The 24,430-nt window shown below is 29.4% G+C and overlaps 1 long non-coding RNA gene across 1 annotated transcript; it reads left to right on the top strand.

Annotated features, from left to right (window-relative positions):
* The first annotated feature begins 20,985 nt into the window (after window positions 1–20,985).
* Window positions 20,986–21,670, top strand: LOC109815222 (uncharacterized). Its single transcript, XR_014428325.1, has 2 exons — window positions 20,986–21,402; window positions 21,493–21,670. It is a non-coding gene; the product is annotated as an uncharacterized LOC109815222 (long non-coding RNA).
* The last annotated feature ends 2,760 nt before the right edge of the window (window positions 21,671–24,430 follow it).

The following is a 24,430-nucleotide window of genomic DNA, read 5'->3' as shown; positions in this document are numbered from 1 at the left end:
TTTGTACTTATTTCATATGTTGTTTATACATAATATAATTTTATTATATTTTTTTAAGCATGAGTATTATAATTTTATATGATTATGAACTCACCTATCGTGGGTACAGTTATATGAAATTTGTGTGAATGAAATAATTTAATTGTTTCTCTAATTAATTTTATATTACATTAATGATAATTATGCCCTATCGGTATTTTGTTGTTATGATACAATGCATTTTTAATTTTATCTTATGTCAATTATTTGTCAAGTACCCTATCAATATTAGATTTTTTTTACATGAGTTGTGCATTGTATTTTGTATTTCTTATTTATTATAGTTTGGGACCCTTATTCGGGATCATAATGAATGAGAAAATTTATGTTATATGTAACGTAGTAAGTATTTTAGAAGGTCATGGGTGATTTAGTAGCCTAGAACGGGTCGTTCCCAAACTGGAACGGGCCGTTCCAAACTACTAAATAGGCCTATGAATCTTGGACTGGAATGGGCCGTTCCAAAATGGTCATTGTGAGTTAAATTCAACTCTAGAATGGGCCGTTCTGGTTTCAAAGCGGACAATTCTGGTTTCAGAACGGGCTGTTCTGCATGTGAATTTTACACATGATGAAGGAGCCCAGAATAGGCCGTTTCGGATTTGAAACGGGGCGTTCTGACCACTTTAGACTTCTATAAATAGAGATTGTGCAGCTGAGGAGAAAGGGAGCTTTTTAGAGAGAAAATTCTTTACTCTTAAATCATATATACAAAATTTTATATTAATCGAAGATGATTTCTTATAAAACAAAATTAATGTAATATATACATTTCAAAATATATAAAATATGAACATTTTGATTACCTTGACGTTGTTGTTCAATTTTAACAAAATTTGATATAAACATATAAAGTGATATGAACTTTTAATCAAACGGTTGGATTTATAAAATTCACATTTAATATAAAGTTATTGAGCGATGTGTAATACATAATAAAGGTTACACCGGTATTAGTATATATATATATACATATATATATATATATATATATATATATATAGAGAGAGAGAGAGAGAGAGAGAGAGAGAGAGACAAAGGAGGAATCAAATAACTTACAAAATAACTTTTGGTAAAGTTATTCTGCTTAATAACTCATGGTGTGTGTTGAATTTCATCGATCCAATTGTTAAATTAAAAGTTATTAAGTTTTACTAATAATTAATATAAAAAAATTAATTAGCTTTGAAATAAATTATTTGCTAATTAACAATATAATTGAAACATTAATTATTTTAAATTATTTAACTAAAATCTTATTGACAGGTTACTATATGATCTTGATATTTTTCTATAACTAATATTTTATTTTAATTTTGATATGGAAATATTATGATATAATTAGATAAGATTTTAAGTTAGTATTTTATTAATGGTTGATAATTAGAAAATAAAATAAGGATAAATACATTTTTTGAATTGTATATGTTTGATTTAAGATAAATAAATATATTAAATTAATTAATAATTTGTATTTAAAATTTTAAAATTTAATTTATAAGTATGTAATAAATAAATATTTATAATTTTATAAATTATATTATCATTATAAATTATAAAAATAAATAATTTAAATTATAATTTTAAATGGAAATAAGTAAATTGTTAATTATAAAAGTAAGTATATATAAATAAATATTAATTAAATATATTATTATTATTATTATTCGTAATATAATTATTATATATTAATATATTTTTATAGTTATCTAACTGTTAGATTTACAAAATTCACATTTAATATAAAGTTATTGAGCAGTGTTTAATGTTTAGTAAAAGTTACACCAGTGTTAGTATAACCCTCCTCTCTCTCTCTGTCTATCTATCTATATATATATATATAATATATATATATATATATATATATATATATATATATAGAGAGAGAGAGAGAGAGAGAGAAGAGGAATCAAATAACATACAAAATAACTTTTGGTAAAGTTATTTCACTTAATAACTCATGGTATGTGTTGAATTTCATCGATCCAATTGTTAAATTAAAAGTTATTAAATTTTACTAATAATTAATATAGAAAAAATTAATTAGCTTTGGAATAAATTATTTGCTAATTAACAATATAATTGAAACATTAATTATTTTAAATTATTTAACTAAAATCTTAATTATTGACAATTTACTATATGATCTTAATATTTTTATATAACTAATATCTGGTTTTAAATTTGATATCAAAATATTATTTAAAATGTTAAAATTTAATTTATAAGTATGTAATAAATAAATATTTATAATTTTATAAATTATATTATCATTATAAATTATAAAATTAAATAATTTAACTATAATTTTAAATAGAAATAAGTAGATTGTTAACTAAAGTAAATACATATAAATAAAGAATAATTAAATATATTATTATTATTATTATTATTATTATTATTATTATTATTATTATTATTCGTAATGTAAAATTATTATATATTATTATTATAGTACAAGTATGAGATTGTATAGTTGAGGATGACATAAATGAGTTAATTTGTACAAATTATACTGACAACATGCATATACATTTCGGTAGTTTATTTCATTAGATCTTCACAATTAAGCGTGCTTGACGTGGAGTAATGAAGGGATGGGAAACCTTTTGGGAAGTTTCCCAGAAATTGTGCAAGTAAGGATAAAACACGTTAAAAAATGAAATTTCGTGAAATAAAACCCTTGAGATGCTAAATATGAGGGTTGTTACATTAATAAATTTATTAAAATTAAACAAAAATTTTTCGTCGAATCATATAAAGATCTTCAAACAATTTCCGACGGATAATATCTGTCGAAAATTTCCGTCGGTAATTTCTGATAGATACATCCGTCAGAAATTTTTTATGAAAATTTTCTTCAGAAATTTCTTACAGATTTTTTTTGACGCCCCTATTTTCGACGGATTTAAATCCATCAGAAATCCTTTATTCCGTTAGAAATACTTTATTCTGTCATAAATTTACTTGTTTCCGTCAGAAATTTCTGTAAAAAATTAGCATTTTTCTTGTAGTGCGGTTGAATTAGGTGATTTAGATTATTTTAGGTCTAAATCTAAATCTAAATTTAGATCTAAAAATTAATATTCAATCTCTGTCCTAGATGTAAAATAAAATTCACAATCATGAAAAATGAAAGAAAAACCTAAAATAGAATAGAAACAAAGAATTCGTTCGGTAAAAAGATCGAGAACTCGAAGTTTACCATAGTTCTTAAAACTTAGAATGATTAACGAACTAGCCACGCATCATAATCATGGTTCAAAAATCCAATTAGTGTAAGTGAGAGAGAAAATAAGAGAGAGAGAGAAAGAAAAATAGTTTTGAAAGACTTCTAAGAGAAGTAACTCAATTTCTAAAAATGAGGTATATGATGTCAAGTGTACATGTATTACACTTATTGATAGGCTACAAGAATGGGCCTAATCTACATAAATGCAAATCCTTTCAATATAAATCGTCTCCCATCATTAGCTTCCAATATGTGCAATTTTTAGTATTTAGCTTGAAGATATATCTCCATCATGAGTGACAACTAGGGATGGCAATGGGGCCCCATGGGGGCGGGTAATAGTAAACCCGCCCCCGTCCCGCTGAATGAAAATTGGCCCCATACCCACCTCATATCCGCGCGGGTATCCATTAAGCGAGTCTCCATGAATTTCTTGAATACTCATGGATATTCATGGATATTTATAAAATTTTAAGAAATTAAAAAAATTATATTACAAATAATTTTAAGTTTATATTTTAATGTCATTGAAATATTAAAAATAAAAATTCAATGTTAATTTTGAACTTTTATTTAACATTAATTTTTTTGAAATAATAATAAAAATTCAAGATAATCAATAACTTAAAATACATCAATCTCACAAGTAAGTTAAAGTTTTATAACAAAGCTACAATAATTCAATCTCATAATTTCAAATGAAAGTAAACAACTTAAAATACATAAATCTTATTGGTCCAATCAAAGCTAAAAAATTAATCAAATTACATCTAACATAATTTTATAACATGCTTAACCTATGTCGGTAACTTTATCAACCTCACTTTTGTAAGAAAATAAGATGAGAGAGTGTAGTTTTAGGGTTATGTGGTATAAGGATAATTAGGATATTTAAGAAATAATGTTAAACGGGTACCCGCGAGAATGGATATCATTATACCCTCCCCCGCCCCATTTATAAACGGGTAAAAAATTATCCGTCCCCATTATCCGCGGGTACCCAATTAGCCTATCCATTTATTATCCGTAGCGGATTTTATCCACAGATACCTGCGGGTACGGGTATTTTTGCCATCCCTAGTGACAACTCCCTCCATCTTAAGTTACACAAGCTAAATAATGAACTAAAAAATTATCATATACTTTGACAATTATCATAGTTCATGAATAGTTCATTAGGGAAGTTCCCAAGAAAGAAAGGTGGGTCAATTAACACACTTAAGTACCAAGTATTTCCTTATTCAGAACTTTTCTAAACATACGTTTCAACTTTATCACATTTTATTTCCAACAACAAGAATAATTATTTTCTTATGTGGAAGAGTGGAAAATGTTGCAACCATAAACTATATAGTTGTTAAACCTTCAATTTGTTGTATTGCACCATGCTTTTAACTGTTAGTTTCCTTTTTATGATCATATTTGTCAGAAAACTTCACTTCTTTGGGTTAAATGTGAAGAAAATAGGTAAAAGAATGCGAAAAAAGGGAAATCATACAAATAAAGGCCCAAAAGGATGAATAACATGGTTGAAGCATTATGCACAACTTTGCTAACCTAAAGCACAGCCATGCTTGATTGAAGCATGCCCATGCTTGAGTGATGCATGCCGAAGATTAAAGATGTATGCCCATTCTTTTGAAACATAACTTTTCTCCTTGATAAACATGGTCACGCTTGCATGGTCAACCTAATTTTAATTATAAATAGGAGTGTCTAGAGCACATTGTAATCATCAAGTTTTTAGTTTTAGTTTTGTATTTTTTCTTTTTCTTTCTTTCTCTCTCTATTCGATTCTTTGTTGAGGTTTTATAAAAAGGCCAAAAGTCAAACCTACGGAGGAGGATTCTTCTCCTTTTGGTTAATTATCTTTCTTTGTTTTATGAGTTTTAGAACTATATATGTTGGGTTATTCACCTATCATGTTTGGCTAGTCTCCCTGTTCTAGGATTATGATGTAATTGTTCCTCATGAACCCTCATTAATGAATTGCTTATTATCAGATTATTTTAGTAATTTTCATTCTTGTCTTAGTTAATTAGAAGTGCACGATCAAACTCTTTGATTAATAGAACCCTACAATAATTAATTTTGAAAATTTTCATGATCAAGCATATTTTCCTATTCTTGATTGAATTAATTTATTAATTCACTGATGTATTTGTATGATATATTTTATAAATAGATATCTTATAATCAATTTGAGATTTTCCTAAGGTAAAAACTATTGACTATCTAAATCAAGAATTGTTAATAATTTTATAAGGAAATAGGTAGCAAAGATTTTATAATTTGTGAAATTTCTCATAAGGGATTTAGGATAATAAATTACAACTCTTGGATTTTTAATCTTTGAATCTCAACCAATATTTTTTCTGCTTCAATTTCCAAATTGCTAATTTCTATCATATTCTCCCAAAACAAATTTCTATCCCTTCAAATTGTTAAAGAAAAAAATGATTAAGTTTATAATTGCTTAAACTTAGTCTTTTGAGTTCGATATATGGACTTTGTCCATTTGTAATACTATGCTAAGATACACTTGCCTTTAAAGTGCATTTTTGACACAACAAGTTTTTGGCATCATGGCCTTTAAATTCACATGAGTATCTCAAGCTTGACATCTTAAACAAGTGTTGTACATGAGATAACCTGTTGGAAATTTCCTACTAAAGGGAAATTTGATAATTTTTCTTTTACTGCTTTATTTTTCTTTATGTTTTTTTTTATTTTTTTTTTCTTATTCTTGTTTTTTATTTTTTATTTGTACTTTAGACTACCTTTAGCATAAGCACCATGCTAATATCTAAGTGTACGGAGGAGTTATAGTTCTTCTATTTTTTAATCACACTCTTTAAACACTTGATTGATATATGATGATGACGATGATGATGATGATGATGATGATGATGATGATGATGATGATGATGATGATGATGATGATGATGATGATGATGATGATGATGAGATGATTATCCCAAAACAAGATTATTCTATGAGTTGATTTATTTTTCTTAATTCTTGAGAAATTGTTGTGGAATAAATAAATAAAAGGTCAATCTCAAATTTTTTTTGGTGTAAGTGAATCTCAATTTAATTAATGGTATCTAGGGGCTAAGGAAAATTTTTAACCTCTTGTCAGGACCGTACAAACACCACACTATTGAGTCTTGAAATGAAAGCACTTGCAAAAAAATTTGTTGGTTTAGTCAAAATATTTGTTAAAATTAGGTTTTTTTATGATAACACTCACCAAACCTAGTCATTGAAGAATTGTTTGATTCAAGGAGCATAAAAAATAATAATTAAAAACTAGAAATTTTAAAAATTTAGTTGAGGACCCCTTTAAGATCACTTGTCATTAGAATAATTTTAGTATATACTAGAAAATGACTACTAGGAGATTCTTAGTCACCAAAGCCCTTAAATAATACTCTATTGAGACTTTGTGTGACAAGTACAATGCATTCGAGTGGAAGACCCACGCATAGTTGGAAAATAAGTGCATTTTGAGCAAAGAAAATGAAAAAAAGAAAACAGAAAATAAATGTAAACCTATTCTCTAACCCAATACTCAATAGATTGACTCAACAAATTTTTTCTCTAGGAAACCTCTAAGATGATTATGATGTTTGATAAGTTTGTTGATCAATTGTGGATTCAATTGTATAAATCTGAAACTTAGCATAACAAATTCCTGATTTTTTTGAAAAATCTTTTACCTAAATCAATGATGATTAATCTCTCTTTTTGCTTGAAGGAAAGCAAAGTTCAAGTGTAGGGAGGTTGTAAAACCGTCAATTTGTTTCATTGTACCATGTTTTTAATTGTTATTTTTCCTATTTATGATCATATGTTTTCGCAAAATTCACTTATTTTGGTTAACTGTGCAAAAAATAGGTAAAATAATGCAAAAAAAGGAAATCGTGAAAGATCATTTTTTGCACCTTGTCATGTGGCAAGATCATATTTTCTCTTCAAGATCTAGGATATTGATATTTTTAGGAGGAAAAATTCAAATTTAAACTAGAGTCAGTTAGTTTGAGTATAAGTTAACCTAATCTTGATTATACTTAACCTTGATTAGTTTAACTTACACCACAAATTACTAAACTCAATATATAAGATCCTTGTGTATATTGTAGGAAAAACGCGCACTTTGTAAGACAAGAAATTGTGACCAAGTACTTGTGTTTTAATCTTCTAAAATTACAAGTTAGGTTAATTTGAGTTTCAAAGTAAAACATAAAACATTAACTAGGCTTCTAAAGAATGTTAACAATGTAAAAGTAAAGTGATCAATTAAAAGGTGATATCCATTTATTCCTTCACAATCAAATACTTTAATAGTATTATCATGGGCTTTCTATACATTTTTTTTGTGTCAATTTAATTGACATGCTAAATTTGTTATTTTTTTATAGAATAGAATTGATGTCAATTATTTTAGAATGATTAAAATATAGAGTTCAATCAAATTTGTTGGGTTGGAATTTTACCACCAAATGCAAATGTGAAAACTAAATGATACGTTAGGTGAAAAATATCAAAGTTCCTATTGTGGTGCAACATTCGATGCCTTTGAAATTCACCAATTAAGTAAATTACACCAAATGCAACTCCTCCACAAATAAAGGCTTTCGATTGAAGCAAAGCATCAAGCATTGATACATCAAACAAACTCATCAAGTCACATGTTCCATACACTAGTCACTATGGCACCCTCAACCTTGCATACCATAAATTCTCGAATAAATAAAATTGAATAGAAAAGTCTAACATCATAAGTAAAATTCAAAGGTTTTAACATAGAGAGTACCATATTTTTAACAAAACAAAACCAATCGAAGTCCAAATGAAATCTAATACATTAAAGTAATAATTGCACTAAAGCATAACAAAAGAAAGTAAGTCATAACTAAGTCTTGATGTTACATCCTATTAGAGCATAAACCTAAATGTAAGGACTAGGTCTCATTGTCAGCATCCTTAATATCATGTTGAAGATCACTATAACAACATACAATAGAGACAAAAAAACAAAGGGAGTAAAAAACATCTCACTCTAGCTCATGGTGTAAGATATAGTCAGAAAGTCAAACATAAATAAAATATACATATATATACATAGCATAGATAGATTGGTAACAATAACACACTTCACTTATTCATGATATAAAAATTAAAGAACACATAACATTGAGATGTTTATGTAATGGACATGAACTACATATTATCATGCAGGTGGAACCAGTCAAAATATCACACATGTGCATTACCATTGGCAATACACGTAGATTAGCCCAGGAGCACATGCTAGGTCACATTCCCAACGCACTCTCACTAGGAGGACATACTTTCAAGGTTTGGTCAGGATAGCTGAGTCATCCAAGATACATCTCATGCACACAAGGGCGAGACTAAGACTTCCAAATCAAGTTATCCCCAAGGATTGATCCCCAAGCTTTTACATAAGGGGGTCTTCCCTATGGTGTATTCCATATCGTTTGCTTAAAAACATTTTTATGGATATCATGCATGTCAAATAGACTTTATGCATAACATTTCACATGATTTCATTAATTCACACATCACATGTCTTATCATATCAGATTGTTGTTAAGCCTCGCATAAACTTCTAATCATATGACCCTCACAAAATCCATACACATCAACTATATCAATTTTAAAGCACATCAATCAATTCATACATAGCTCACAATATATCATATCAATGACATATTCACACACTACAACCAGTTATCAACATTATGTAGTACAATGATTACACGAAATCATTTGATACACCTCAAGATAAAATCATTATGAGATCGTCTAATCATATGTTAGCAGCTCGACCATAGTCACTAAGAGATCAATGCACTAAGAATTTAAATCAATAGCTTAACTAGTTCTAACAACTTTATCACTATCACATATTAAATTCGTAAGCATTGTTATCACTAAAACACATTAAGTTGATAACAATTAACTCGTAATAACTTATTCGTAATTGTCCTTTCTCATGATTTCTCTTTTCTAAGCACTAATATAGATACCTTAAGCATTCATAAGATCAAACACCTAAAGGGTAAAACCATTCAATACTAGCACTATGAATCATAGTCCCAAGTCACACTACTAAAGCATTCCAATTATAACTATTATAAGAACATTCTTCACCCCTATATCCTTTCACTACAAAAAATTGTTACATACAATGACATATAAAATATGTCGCTATAAATACGACATATATATAAGTATAAATCTATTTGACATATAGTTACACATAATTTTAGTGTTATTTTGAATGAGATTCAATAACATATATATATTATGTGTCACTATAGCATATACCTACACTTTTTTTAACAATGTACCAACATATATTGTATCTATAGTGTAGGTAAAAATAGTTTTTAGTGACAAATATTGTGTCACTATAGAGTGTGACTCTATAACATTTTTCTTCTAATGTTTGAATATTAACTCCTTTACTTCCTTATACTTACTAGATCGTATCCTCAAGCTAATCATCTTCAAGTTGTCTCAAACTTATAAGTACAACTCATCTTAAGCAATAGAGGTGATAAAGGGAAGAAAAAACAAGAAAAGAATGAGAAAAGGAGAATTAGCATGAGTCACAGGCCATGACTTATGAATCATAGTCATGACTCATGAATCACAATCGTGACTCCAGTCATACCCATGACTGGCTCGACTAAAACCAAGGAGAGACCAAACTTCAAACGTGTCACAACCGTGACTCATCGTCACGCCTATGATGTCGGTCATGCCTATGACATTGGTGATGCCCATGACATTGGTCACACCCATGACACTCGTGACATCGATCACGCCCGTGACTAAAAATTCACAGTTGTGACTCTCCCATCACACCCATTATAGAATCTAACATGTTTGAATTTTGATTCTTATACACCCATGACAGAATCTGAGTAGTCTTTTAACTAAATCATTTTTGGTTATTTTTGAAATATGTTTCATATTAACATGTCTAAGCTTTTTATGCCAAATCCATTTTTCATCTTCTTTAGATACTAGATAGGTTACATTTTATTTTCTCAAACTAGTCAGATTAATTTCATAGAGATTATTCTTTCTCTAAGATGTAAAAAACACAAATCCATCATCTTGCTTGAATATGCATGCATCTTTATCAAAGACTATTGTATAACCACTATTAGAAAATTGGCTTATGCTAAGTTATACTTTAAACCTTCAACATATAAAACATTACTCACAGTAGGTATAGAGTCTTTACCTATCTTAGCTATACCTTTAATTTTTCCTTTTCCACTTCCAAAGGAGATTGATCTTTCATGTGATTGGAGATCTAAAAACCTACACCTTTCTCCCGTTATGTGTCGTGAGCATCCACTATCCAAGTACCAATGTGAATTCTTCCTTTTTCCCATTAAGGATATTTGCAACAGAGATTATTTGAGATCTTGGTGTCTAGAATATCTTGGGTCCCTTTTTGTTATTCCTCATGCCCTTGGTTTTACTTTTTCATTTACCTGGAGTTTTATCTCCATCCCATTGAATTGACAAAAAAAGGCCTTGGGTATGGCTTGAGATGTCCCTAATCCAAGTTTAAAGCTAAGATAACTTTTATTAGATAGAAGTCTTCTATGTTTTAAGAGCATGTTCAACTTAGAAGATTTGTCAACAAACTTAGTTAGATCCTTCCTAAGTTATAGGTTTTCAGCTTCCAATGTTGTAACCCTAGGTGGAAAGAACCTGGTGATCTTGTCTTTTAGAGATTTTATCTCTCCTATTGCGTCTAACATGTTCTTCCTCAGTTCAAGATTTTATTTTTCAAAAAATCTTTAGTTTTTCTTTTAAATTCTTGTACTTGAGGGAGATCATGTGAGAATTAGCCAAGAGAGTCTCATAGGACATCTCATCATCATTTGATTTAGAGGAATATGAGTTTAAGTCAGTTTTCACCTCTATATTAGTCTAACTCAATGTCTACTGCCATGAGGCATATGTTGGCCTTTTCATCATCTAAACTACTGCTGCTACAACTGTCCAGATCTTCCCAAGTGGCCATCAAACCCTTCTTCGCCATGTTTTTAGAAGACCATATTTTCCTTTGAGAAGTGTAGTTAGCCTTCATGTGACAAGGCTCCATGCATTCGTAGCAGATGACCTCCTTGTTATTAGTTTGCTTTGGCTTTCCGAATCTTTCCTTCTTTTGTGGAAGTTTCTCAATCTTCCTATATTGTTAAACATGTTCATGAAATTTTTAGACATGAGAGATATCTCATCATCTGTAGAGTTCTCAAAAGTTTCATCTAAGCTACTAGACTCAGATTTCGCTTTCAGAGTTTTCCATTTTTTCTCTCCTCTTGTTAATCTCACCACCCTTTAAACTAATATTTTCATTTTTTTTAGAGTGATCTCTATTATTCTAACAAACATCATGAACTCATAAATTCTTATGATGTTCATCAAGAGTAAGAACTTTAAAGGTCATGCGCTTTTGACATAGTTGTGGCTTTAGGCTCCCAAATCTTAGGAAAACTGTCTAAGATCTTGAGGTTATTCTAAGCTTTGGAGAAATCAATTCCTAGGGACTTTAACCCATTCATAATTGTTTTGGAATCTTTCAAACATTTTGCTTATGGACTTGCTCTCTTTCATGAATAACAACTCATAGTGTCTCTAAAATATAGTAACTCGTATAAGCCTTACATCTTTAACACCCTCATGAGTTACGCTAATGGCATCCCACATTTCCTTGGTTGTTGAACAACTACAAAACTTGCTATGCTCTGTTTTGGACAAAGAGCAAGTAGAATATATATTGTTTTGGTATTGAGCTGCAATGTGTTGTAGTCATCGTGAGAGTATTCATTCTCAGGCTTGGTAACAACAACATCACCTTGAGTGATGATTCTCTATAAGTGATAATGGGAGGAATTAATAAACATCTCTATTCGAGCCTTCCAATACGAGTAGTCCTCTCCATTAAAGGTAGGAGGCCTTGTGAGAGAAGCTCTTTTTGGTATGTAATACCCTTCACTAATTCTCATAACGAATCTTTTTCCTTTATCATGGTTAGATTCTCAACTCAGTCAAAGGCTAAAATTTGATACCAAACTGGGAAGAAAAGATAAACACTAGAAGGGGGTTAAATAGTATGTATTAAAAACTCACATTTTTGGTAATGAAGTAATAATGCTAGTCAAATAAAGCGCACAGAGTAGTCAGATGGAACACTAGGTATTTTTATACGAGTTCATCTCGTGCATTCGGACTACTTCCAATTTTTAAACCAACCAAATTGAGTAGTATTTTTCAACAAGTCACTTTTGGCTCAACCATAAGAATTCTTTGAATTACCTCTTCAAGCAATTACCTAAGTACTCTTTTAACAACAAGCCTCTCCAAGCTTACCAACCAATTATTCTTTTATAATCAAGCCCATCTAGACTAAAAAAAAGTATTCTTTTTCAAAATAGGCTCAACCTTATAATAATGATTATGAAGGTTATATTAATGTTGTGTTTGCCTCACTTAGATATTATACAACTAGTATAAAACAGTAAGCTTTTTACAGGAAAGAATAAATTTATAGAAAATGTTTCTTTCTATACAAGCCTTTTCTATATATTATGCATCTCTCTTTCTTGAGCTTTGAGTCTTCTTATATAGTAGCTTGGCAAAGATGACCATCGTAACACGTTGAGTTTAACTCACAAGTTTGCTTCGTTTGTCTTCATCATTTTTTCTTGTGATGGCAAGTAACCATTCAACTTATTTAATGTGAGCATTAAATGTATTTCACCAAAATGGTACCTCTTATCTAAGCAAGGAGGCTACTTATCAACTTTTTATACAACACGGAGCTTACAAAGTAATGTCAACACAGTGTAGTAGTAGCAATGACTTTATCTGCCTTTCTCCATGATTTTAGGGATCTTTGTTAGTCTTGATAAAAAGTATGATCTTATTCTCTTTAAGAAATTTTTGAATTCCAATATAATCTTCTAGTTTGATCTATTAAGAAATGAAGAATTCAAGAAGTTTTTGTTGGTAATCTCAATAAATAATAAGCATTTAATGCATATGAGATAAGCTATATGCTTTATCTCACTTATATCATCTTATAAACGATTTGTGTCTTACACCTCATCTAATAAGTATTTTCAAAGATATTTTTTAAGACATTTTCTCTTACAAAAATGTTTTGTTTGTTGGCATTAAAACTGTAAACTTAAGGGATCTTTGATCATCTTTTGACTTAACAAAATTGACCATCAATCGATAAAATCATAGATTAAAAGACTAAAATCACTCTATTAAGCCGATCAATTGCATAGATTGAAATATTTATAACATCTCATCATACAAACACCAAGATGCATTCCTTTAGGGTTCCCATGGGAACCCACGAGAAACTCAAGATTCACAATTATCAAATCAAATACCAAATTGAATACATATGCATTACAATAACATCAAATAGAACATCGAAGAATCACAAAGAAGATAAAGACACATTTTTGGGAAAACCCCTCACATATAAAACAGACAACAAAGACAAGATTGGAGGTCAATCCCACTGTCCATCATACTTCCCATGCCTAGAGCGAAATTACTTACTACCCTCTTAACTTGAGGAAGGCTAGACAAAGGACACGAATCTCTAGAGTAATCTCTAACAATCTCTAATTCATTTCCCCATTCTTCAGAGCATGAAGTGTAAAGAAGAATTGAGGAGCATAAAATGTAAATGCACTCTCCATTCTTAAAACTTCTTTTTTTAAAACTTTCTAACCCACGTTTAACCCTTAATAAAATATTTTAATCATAGTTCTCTTAATTTTTTCTCAAATATTAAAAGTTATAAATAAATAATATATCGAATAAATATATTTCTCTGAACCCAAATAATTATAACAAAATACAATAATTAATAATTAAAAAATATATCATGTATAAAATAAATACATTTCTCCCAACACAATTATAATTAAAATAAAATATTAAACAATTATAATAAAAATGCCTATTTTTCTCCAAATACTTGATATAACAAAATATCATAAATTACATATTTCTCTAATAAATATTATACAAAACAATTTTCGGAAGTATTTATTATTTAATTAAAATACTCATGATTATTAAAAGCCTCTAAAATATTTTAATAAAACCTCTTTAATTAATTAAAATAATTATAAGAAAATAAACCCAATAGCTATAAAAATAAATAATAATTAAACAATTATATTAGTAGAAAATTCAAAGTATTACAGTCAAACTGTTGGTGTGCTTTCTTTTACACCCCTTTTTCTACTAACGCACGAACCCATCATACCTTTTGCACCTTGTTACAAACTCTTATTTGCTATTCAAGATCTAGGATGTTGATTTTTAGGAGGAAAAATTCAAATTTAAACTAGAGTTAGTTGCTTGAGTATAAGTTAACCTAACCTTGGTTAGTTTAACTTGCACCACAAGCTACCAAACTCAATATATAGGATCCTTGTGTATATTGGACGTTACTTTTGAGAATATATGAGATTTGAGATTCATTTTCTCTCATATTCAAGAATCTTTAGAGTTCCTCTCTTTAAGTGCAACTCCATTTGAATCTCTTGTCAATGATCCTTTCCTTGTGATGCCTTCTTGTCTTATCTTTTCTTGAAGTGGCACCACCATTCATCATCTCCTTTATTATTTTGAAGTTTATTCTTCTCCAAAGACCTTATGGATGATTGAGCAAGGGAGAAAGAAGAAGCCTAAAGGAGAAATCAATCTTCCTTGAAACTTATTCCACCAAGGGGAGGTTGCTACAGGTAGAGCAATATTAATTGTTCAACAACCAATTTTATATGTTATTTTTAAAATCAGTCAACACTCAATTTTAAAAGTATCCAAATACAACATTAGTGGGAACAAAATCGATTGTACTACTGATTTTGTAGACCAATAACAACTAATTTTGTAAATCCTTTTACCATTAATAGTCAAAAAAATTGTGACTATTTTTAAAAATATATAAATTGTTTGGTCACTGGTTTTTATAGTAATAATTAATATTTTAATATATCCATGATTTGTTATATCTATATATAGTATTAAACTTTTATTGTTATTTTTATTTTTTCGAATCAATGATCAAGATTATATACCTTATCTTGTAAAGTGTGTTACTCACCTATTCTTTTGTTTTACTCTTTTATATTAATTAGAACTTGTTCATTAACATGTTCACCTTTAAGAGTTATTACACTCGTTTTCACAAATTTCTTGAACCTTGATACGACTTAAATAGTATTTGGTTAGAAGAGAGAAAAAAAAATTAAAATAATTCAATTTTTAGGGGGGAAGGGAGCAAAATTCCTTTCTTATCTAATTTTAACTTTCAATATCAGAGAATTTGGAGGGAGTAAGAGAAGTTTTAAGGCATTTTGATTGTAATTAACACTAGTACAAAAATTAGTTTTAAGATCGGGGTTTTAAGATCGGTTATTAGAGAACCGATCTTAAAAGTAATGCGGTGGCAATTTTGTAAATAAGATTACAACTTTTAAGATCGGTCACATTTTAACCGATCTTAAAAGTGACACGGTGGCATTTTTGTAAATAAAGTTATAAATTTTAAGATCGGTCACATTTTAACCGATCTTAAAAGTGACACGATGGCATTTTTGTAAATAAAGTTACAACTTTTAAGATCGGTCACATTTTAACCGATCTTAAAAGTGACACGATGACATTTTTGTAAATAAAGTTACAACTTTTAAGATCGGTCATATTTTAGCCGATCTTAAAAGTGACATAGTGGCATTTTCGTAAATAAAGTTACAACTTTTAAGATCGGTCATATTTTAGTCGATCTTAAAAGTGACACAGTGGTATTTTTTGTAAATAAAGTTACAACTTTTAAGATCGGTCATATTTTAGCCGATCTTAAAAGTGACACGGTGACATTTTTGTAAATAAAGTTACAACTTTTAAGATCGGTCATGTTTTAACCGATCTTAAAAGTACTTTTAAGATCAACTCTTTAAAGGACCGATCTTAAAAGTTCTTTCTAAATTTTAAGGAGAAAGCATTGAAGAATCTCAGAGCAAGCTCCTATCAGAGTTTCTGAATGTCCTGCGTAGTAGGCGACCCACTCAAGGTATCACAATCGAACTTCACTCACTATCTTGCGTCGTCTCGCTCTGTATTGTGCTACGATTCTCGTTATTTATGTTTCAGTTCCACTAACCGTCGAACTCGCGAAGCCGGTGGAGAATCCTTTGCACCAGACCGCTCCTCTAACGAAGGAAGAGGTTTCAAAATTCATAGCATTTTTTTTTATTTTCAGTTTCTACTTCATTTACTGGTTTATCGCATGGAAACATTGTAGATCGAGATATTGGAGTCGATTTTTCTCTGGTGTTGTATTTTGAATCGATGATTTTGTTATTCGGAATTGATTTTGAACTAGAGAAAAAAACTCGTTGATTTTGGATCGTAGAAAGGAGAGCAAGGACGGTTGCCGGTGTTGATTTTGAAGCGGAGAAAGAAGCCGTGCGTCCATTGCTTAAGGTAATATAGACAAGCATTCCTCCTTCCCCGCGCGCGGGCATAAGCCCTTTCCCCTAATCCTTTGTTTCGTGCAAGCATCATCTAGAAGCTTCTTTCCCTCAGAGAAGCCCTTTCCCTTGAATCCACTTCTGTCACAAAATTATAATATATTTACAGCACAAAATTATAATTCTTCTACTCTGTTGTTCATCCACTTCTGTCACGTTTCTATAATTACATTTTGTATTTTAAAATCAAACTTCTGTTGATATGTGAAGCTCATATTCTCACACTTAATTTGATTATTTGCTTGTCCTATTAGAACAATTATGGTTATAATAAGTAAGTGGCTATAGTAGTGTTAGTGATTGATGTATACTGATAATGACTATGATTTTGATAATAAATTTGTCGTTAGTAATTTCTCCTTTGCTTAGAAGGGGAGTTAATTAATGGATAATGGGGTCTTATTATATCATTTCACACCCACCCTACACATAATACAAAGAATTGAAGTGGAACGTAGCTTCTGTTCTTGTCTCCAGTTGATGCTAATTAATTAATTTGTCCTCTTGATATTATGATATGGTCAACATACAAAGTGAAAGGAACAGAGATACAGGTAGTCCAAAGCTCTCTTGATTATTTTCTTTTAAGGTTTATGATGATTATACCTGTGAGCATTTCACCAATAATTTTCTATTGCCACCATCCATATTGCATTTATCTGAGATTATATATTATCCTGAAATGGGGATAGGCTACAGGTAAAATTTTAGCCCAAGAAGCCCTTGTTGAGATAAATTATTATTAACTGATCTTTTTATGTTATATACCAACCAGTCAAATTAGCTATAATGGTCTTGCCAATGATGACGCTTTAGCAGTATGAGATGCATGTAGCATGTAGAGGGGCAATCACTGCACCGAGTTACTTGGAAAATTCAACTAAAATGCGCTTTATTGTTTTCAGGTCTTTAGTGGTGTTACTTTGGTTTGTCATGGCTTGTGCGATAGGTGAAGGTTGCATCTGCTGCTACATATCTCAGAACTTGTATAACACATGTACTCGTGTTCTGCTGCATCTTTGTGCTTAAGATCCAGTATTAATAAAAAAAAATATTTGGCTTATCAAACGTGACATGTCCGTAGATAAAGGTGGAATAATAATGCTGCTATATATATGGCCATTTTCATTAAGATAAACATGACCTGTCCGTAGAATAAGGTTGTATATATTCCATGTTGAGGTATAATAGGATGTGCATCATCCAGTGTTGTTATTACTTCTTTCTCACTCGCGCTATTTTAATTAATTATAGAAAGTTAAAAATCCTATCCACCCCTGCCTGTAACTTCACTGAATTTTTGGTAGCAGCCAATTTAAATTAACCGTTTATGTATGTAAAATTGCATCTATTTTCAAAGAAAAATTATTAATATTAGGGAATATTAATTGCCAGAAAAAATGCTTTTTATACCTGAGAATTGTGCCTACTGAAAATCGTGAATTTTAGGTGTGATTCTTGAAAAATAATTAAAATGTGTTTGATTAATCATAAATATTATATATATTTTTAGAATATCTGTTATATTTGTGAAGCTTATTATAAGCTAATTTCCAGAATATCTGTTATAATTGTGAAGCTTATCTGTTATAACTTTGTTTGTTTGATGTATGAAGTTACATGTATATGTATGTGTTTATAATTTAAACTAAAGAAAACTTAATTAGTTATATAGTATAAGTTTGTCTATTTAATATTTTGTGTTACAGGGATATCAAGCCAGACAACTTATTACTTGATAGATATGGACACTTGAAATTGTCAGATTTTGGACTTTGTAAACCATTAGATTGTAGTACACTTGAAGAAAAGGATTTTTCTGTGGGTCAGAATGTGAATGGATCTACACAAAATGAAGAGCGCACAGCTCCCAAACGCTCACAACAAGAACAACTGCTACATTGGAAAATGAACAGGAGGACACTTGTAAGTTCACTGCAATAGTGCTATTATGTTCTGACTTAATTTTATTTGTTATGATTGTACACACAATTTAGAGACGGTTGCAGCCTTTTTATGGTCCAAATGAGTTAGCCACTTTTCTTCTTCTTTTGGGTTTAATACTAGGCTCATGATACTAGTCCTACATATACGTGGATCAACATGGCAGGATATATTTGTGATTATATATATAAGGGTCTTTTTTATTTTCATTTTTATTAATGGAGTCAACACAACAGTTGTTATAAACTAATAAATTATATATATATATATATATATATATATATATATATATAATGTTATGTGTTATTTTAAAAATTATTGCTAATTATACAACTTTTTGTCTTTATAAATATTATTTTGACAACATAATATAATATTTACATTGAGTAACCTAGCTAATATAATATTTTATGGATTTTTACTTTTAGTTTTTAATTTTTTTTTTGATTCTCACATTTTAAGTACTTGAACATTTTTTCCTATCAATATTTTGATTTTTAATATTAAAACTTTTTGTTTGTGAAAAAAATTTCAAAAGTCAAAATTAAATAAAATTTATTCAAAAATAAAAAATGGTAAAAATTCAAGAAATAAAAACATTTAATCTAATATTTAAATATGATGTTTTGTTGATACATAGGTAATAAATGAACACTTTAATTTATTTGTTGATACATATGACTACATAAAATTTGTTGTTATGTTATTTAATCCTCAAATTGGAGGGCTTGGCTGTTACAATTGTGTAATTGATTATTTCACTTTGTGTTTTTTGCATTACCAGTGATTTCATGGGATATATAAGTTTGTTTCTAATGTGAAATATATTTTTGTGTGCTCTTTTTTTGACTTGTGGTAGCAAATGCTCATAAATCATACAAGGAAGGAGTGATTGTCTCGTTCAAATACGTCCTTGAAGTCCTCTTCATTAATTGTTAGTATACTATACCATTCTACTATAGTTTCTTATTTGAGATTCAATACAAATGATTAACTTTATTTAATCATTTGTATTGAATCTTGAATTGTCTTGTTGGACAGTTTGGGACAATTTGTTTTTTTTTTTATACAAGTTAAGTCTCATTTTAAATAACGAGATTGACATGCATAGTACATGTTTTTTTTATGAAGAACAGAAGTTATGGACAACAGTTGGTTATTGAATCGAAGTTGGATAAGTGCATCACGCATGAGTGATCAGTATGAGACTGGAGTGGAATATTTTCTTGAATATGTACTACAGAATGCTAAGGATGATATGAATGGAAAGTTTTTTTGCCCTTGTGTTAATTGTTGTAATACAACTCGCCTAGAACTTGATATTATAAGGGAACATCTTCTATGTGATGGGTTTCTTAAGAATTATACACGTTGGATATGGCATGGTGACAATATTGACATTCCAAGTGTGTCAGTCGAAACTCAAACTCAAACTTTTACAGAAGAGGTAGATATGGATGATCGACTAGAGGATATGATCCGTGATGTAGGTCCAGAATCATTCAAGCAAGCACATATGTATGAAACTTTGTGCAGTGATTTAGAGAAGCCGTTGTATCTAAACTGCACAAAATTTACAAGATTGTCTGCAGTATTAAGATTGTTCAATTTGAAGGCAAGAAATGGATGGAGTGATAAAAGTTTCACAGAATTGTTAGAGTTGTTGAAAGAAATGCTTCCAGAGGGTAACACATTGCCTGGTCGTAACTACGAGGCGAAAAAGGTGTTGTGTCCCATGGGTTTGGAGTATAAGAAGATACATGCGTGCCCAAATGACTGTATATTGTATCATAGGGAGTTTGAAGGTTTGCATCAGTGTCCAAGATGTGGGTTGTCACGATATAAAAAGAAGCAGGATGATTCTGATTATGATGTGAGCATTAAGGGTTCTCCAGCAAAGGTTTTATGGTATTTGCCAATTGTTCCAAGATTAAAGCGTTTGTTTGCTAATGTGGATGATGCAAAGCTAATGAGATGGCATGGAGATGAAAGGAAGTGTGATGGACAGCTTAGGCATCCGGCAGATTCCTTACAGTGGAAAAAAGTAGATTCTATATTTCCAAATTTTGGCAAGGAGCCAAGAAATTTCTTATTTCTCAATGCAGTGCTCATTGGCAACTTATAGTTATCTGTCCTATGGAGAATAGATCTTTATGCTTTTGTTCATTGTATAAACCTCCTCCTGCAGACTTCAAACAGTTATTAGATAAGTAAGTTGTTTAAAAAAACTACTTTGATTTATTGATTATCATTACATTTTATTTTAAACTATAATAATAATATCATTTTATTATAGGACCATGGAAGGATATCATATACTTAGGGGTTCAAAGTCAAAAAAGAAAATGCAGTGGTTATTTGTTAAAGTAAGTAATTTTATTCTAATAATGATATTTTTCTAAGGTATTTTGTTTTGAATTACCATTATTATTAAAATTAATTATTATATTATTTTTGCAGTCTCATAAACAAATAGGAAATTATGAGTGCGGATACTATGTAATGAAGGCAATGCATACTATTGTTAATTCACAAATAGTATCTGGGTGGACTGAAGTAAGTTTTACAATTTTGAAAGTTTTTATTTTAAATTTTCATTTTGTCATGTTTTATGAATACTTCTAATTTTTCTAATTTTTTTTATAGATATTTATAGATCGATCACCATTGTCATCAGAAGACATCAACATCATTAGGGAGCAATGGGCTACATTTTTCATTGAAACACTAACTAGTTAGGACTTATTCTTTATGAAATACTTATTATGTATACATTATTGTATTGAATATGTTTCCAAAAAGTTCTCTTGTATTTTGTATGTAATCTGGACCATTGAAAATATATCATTTGCCTGGTATTAATTTGCAGGTTTTGTTCAGAAACCTTCTTAAAACAAACTAATCATTTAAAAAAAAATTCACAACTTTTAAGATCGGCTATTGGCATGACCGATCTTAAAAGTTCAGCTTTTAAGATCGGCTACTAGCATGAACGATCTTAAAAGTTCAACTTTTAAGATCGGCTATTAGCATGAACGATCTTAAAAGTCCAACTTTTAAGATCGGCTATTAGCATGACCGATCTTAAAAGTCTAACTTTTAAGATCGGTTACTAGCATGACCGATCTTAAAAGTCCAGCTTTCAAGATCGGCTATTATCGTGACTAATCTTAAAAGTCTAACTTTTAAAATCAGCTGTTGGAGTGACTGATCTTAAAAGTTGACTTTTAAGATCGGCTATTGACGATCGATCTTAAAACGTCCAACTTTTAAGATCATCTCTTTTAAGATCGGTCAAACAACCGATCTTAAAACTCAAAAATGACCGATCTTAAAAGTGTTTTTTCCACTAGTGTAATGTCTAAAATATCTTTATCTATGTTTCTGGATTTAAAATTATAAAGGTCCAAAGGTAAATTAATGTTTAAAAAATCTCTTCTCTCTCAATTTGAATCAAATAATAAAAATGTTACTTTCCCTCCATTAAAATTCCTCCACTTCCCTCTTCTTAATCTAAAAGAATTTCTAACTTCTTCCTTTCTATTTTTAACTCTTCATTAAACTTTTTCTTTTCTTTTCTCATCCTTTCAACCAAACAAACTCTTGGAGATCATCACCTTACTTTATGGTGATCATGCTTTGAGTTGAGTGATGATGGTACCATGGATTTCATGGCAAAGATAAAGGCAAATAATTTTTTGTGGGCATATGGGTAGTGTTTGGCAATGTAGACGGGTACGATGGGTGGGGTTAAATGCATGCTATTATTGGTAACCTATCTCGAAGGGTACAACACAGGCAAATAGAGTTCTTGATGAGGTTGGTCTCTATTGCATAGAGGCTATGAATCAAGTGAGTGATCATTAGCTTCTACAATAGTTTATAGTTTATAGAGGCTATAGGGATAATATTGAGGTGCAATGGGTCTCAACGTGGTTACGATGTTTGGAACCATTGGTCGAGATAGAGCTTTGATGAGAATTGGTTGAGTGCGAAATGGATTGGATAATATAGCGAAATCTTCATGATTAGGATTGCATTTTGACATGAACAATTTAACCATGATAGTTAATTCGGAGGTTTTGGGTGGCCTTAAAGGCTATTCACTTGGTGTTTATAGGTAAGAGATTTTGGGCGTGGTCACGTAGTTAATTACTTATGGCGTTATATATATATAAACATCGACCTAAGTTTTATGAGAATTTATGGTAACTCACACATTCTACTTAACTAATGAGTTAAACCTTCTGATTGTTTATGTGCATTTATTTTTTTTTATAAAAAACTTGAACAAAAATTCTAAAATGGAGTTTGATTATAAGTTGAAAACAATATATTAATTTAAAAGTGATCAAATAGGCTCGATATAATGAAAAAATGTATTACCCTTTTCCTTTTTAAGTTGCTTAATTTTTTTTGTACATACTAAGAAATATAATAATTTTTGTTGTTTTTCATTAAAATAGTATTTTTTATCAATATATTTCAAAGATTTCGATGGTTGTCCTTTTCATTTTTACTATGCAATAATTAGAGACTAGTCGTAAATGTTTAAATAAATAAATAAATAAAAAGTTGGATTGTAAGAATATAATTGACAAAAATAAATAATATTATCTTGAATTTTGAAAATAATAAATAAAAAAATCTAAAATAACAACAATTAAAACGAAACAAAGAGAAAATAAATCTTAGGGATAAAATTTCAAAATCGATTTAACTTGGTCCTTCTTTAAGCTTCATTTAAATTTAATTCATCAGTTGGATGCATGAAAAAAAGGTTAATCCACAAAATTCACTAAAAGCTTTCAAACATTGAACTATAATAAAGTGGATTATAAGTTTAGCTAACTCAACCGAAACCAATTTATAGAGTAAAAGTTGTTCCTTATATATACTTTTTATCAATTGTATCTTTAATCGATGTAAATGAACTTAAATTTTTCTCCAAATTAATGAACATTCATTCATTTTTTTATCAACTAAATAGTAAAATATACTACTTTTAATCATTTTTATAAAAAATAAGTTAATTATATTATATTTTACGCTATAACTTATTTCTTAATATAAAAAAAAGTACATCTCTTATTAAAAAAATTACATGAAGTAAAATTAAATAAGAGTATAAGGGTACCCAATTCTTATATATAAACAATTAGAAACAAAACAAACCGTGCAGAATTACAAACAAATGAAAACATGTAAAATACCCCGTCAATTCTACGTAATACCATTAACAAACCAATAGAAGCTATTGAATTATAGGCAAATCAAACATATCAATAGGAAAATTAATAAGTAGAATTCGAGTAAGGAGCTATAGTACTCTTATTCACATTCGTATTTAAAAATAATATCAATTTCATACTTTTATGAGTACCGATTTTGATTCTCATTTTTATATATATCGGGTATCTAACTACTCATATTAGTATTCATGATCCGCACTTTACTTATACATGAAGTTAATAATAATAAATTAATAAAAAAAATAATTAAAACACTTACTACAATTAAATTAATTAAAAGTTCATTCTTAAATAATATCCAAGCATAATCTTAAAAGCAAACAAAAATAATG

Source organism: Cajanus cajan, chromosome 8 (genome assembly GCF_000230855.2).
Source record: "Cajanus cajan strain Asha chromosome 8, NIPB_CcT2T_4, whole genome shotgun sequence".
Lineage (NCBI taxonomy): Eukaryota > Viridiplantae > Streptophyta > Magnoliopsida > Fabales > Fabaceae > Cajanus > Cajanus cajan.
The sequence above is the reverse complement of the archived record's forward strand: the minus strand, read 5'-3'. Positions and strand labels throughout refer to the sequence as shown.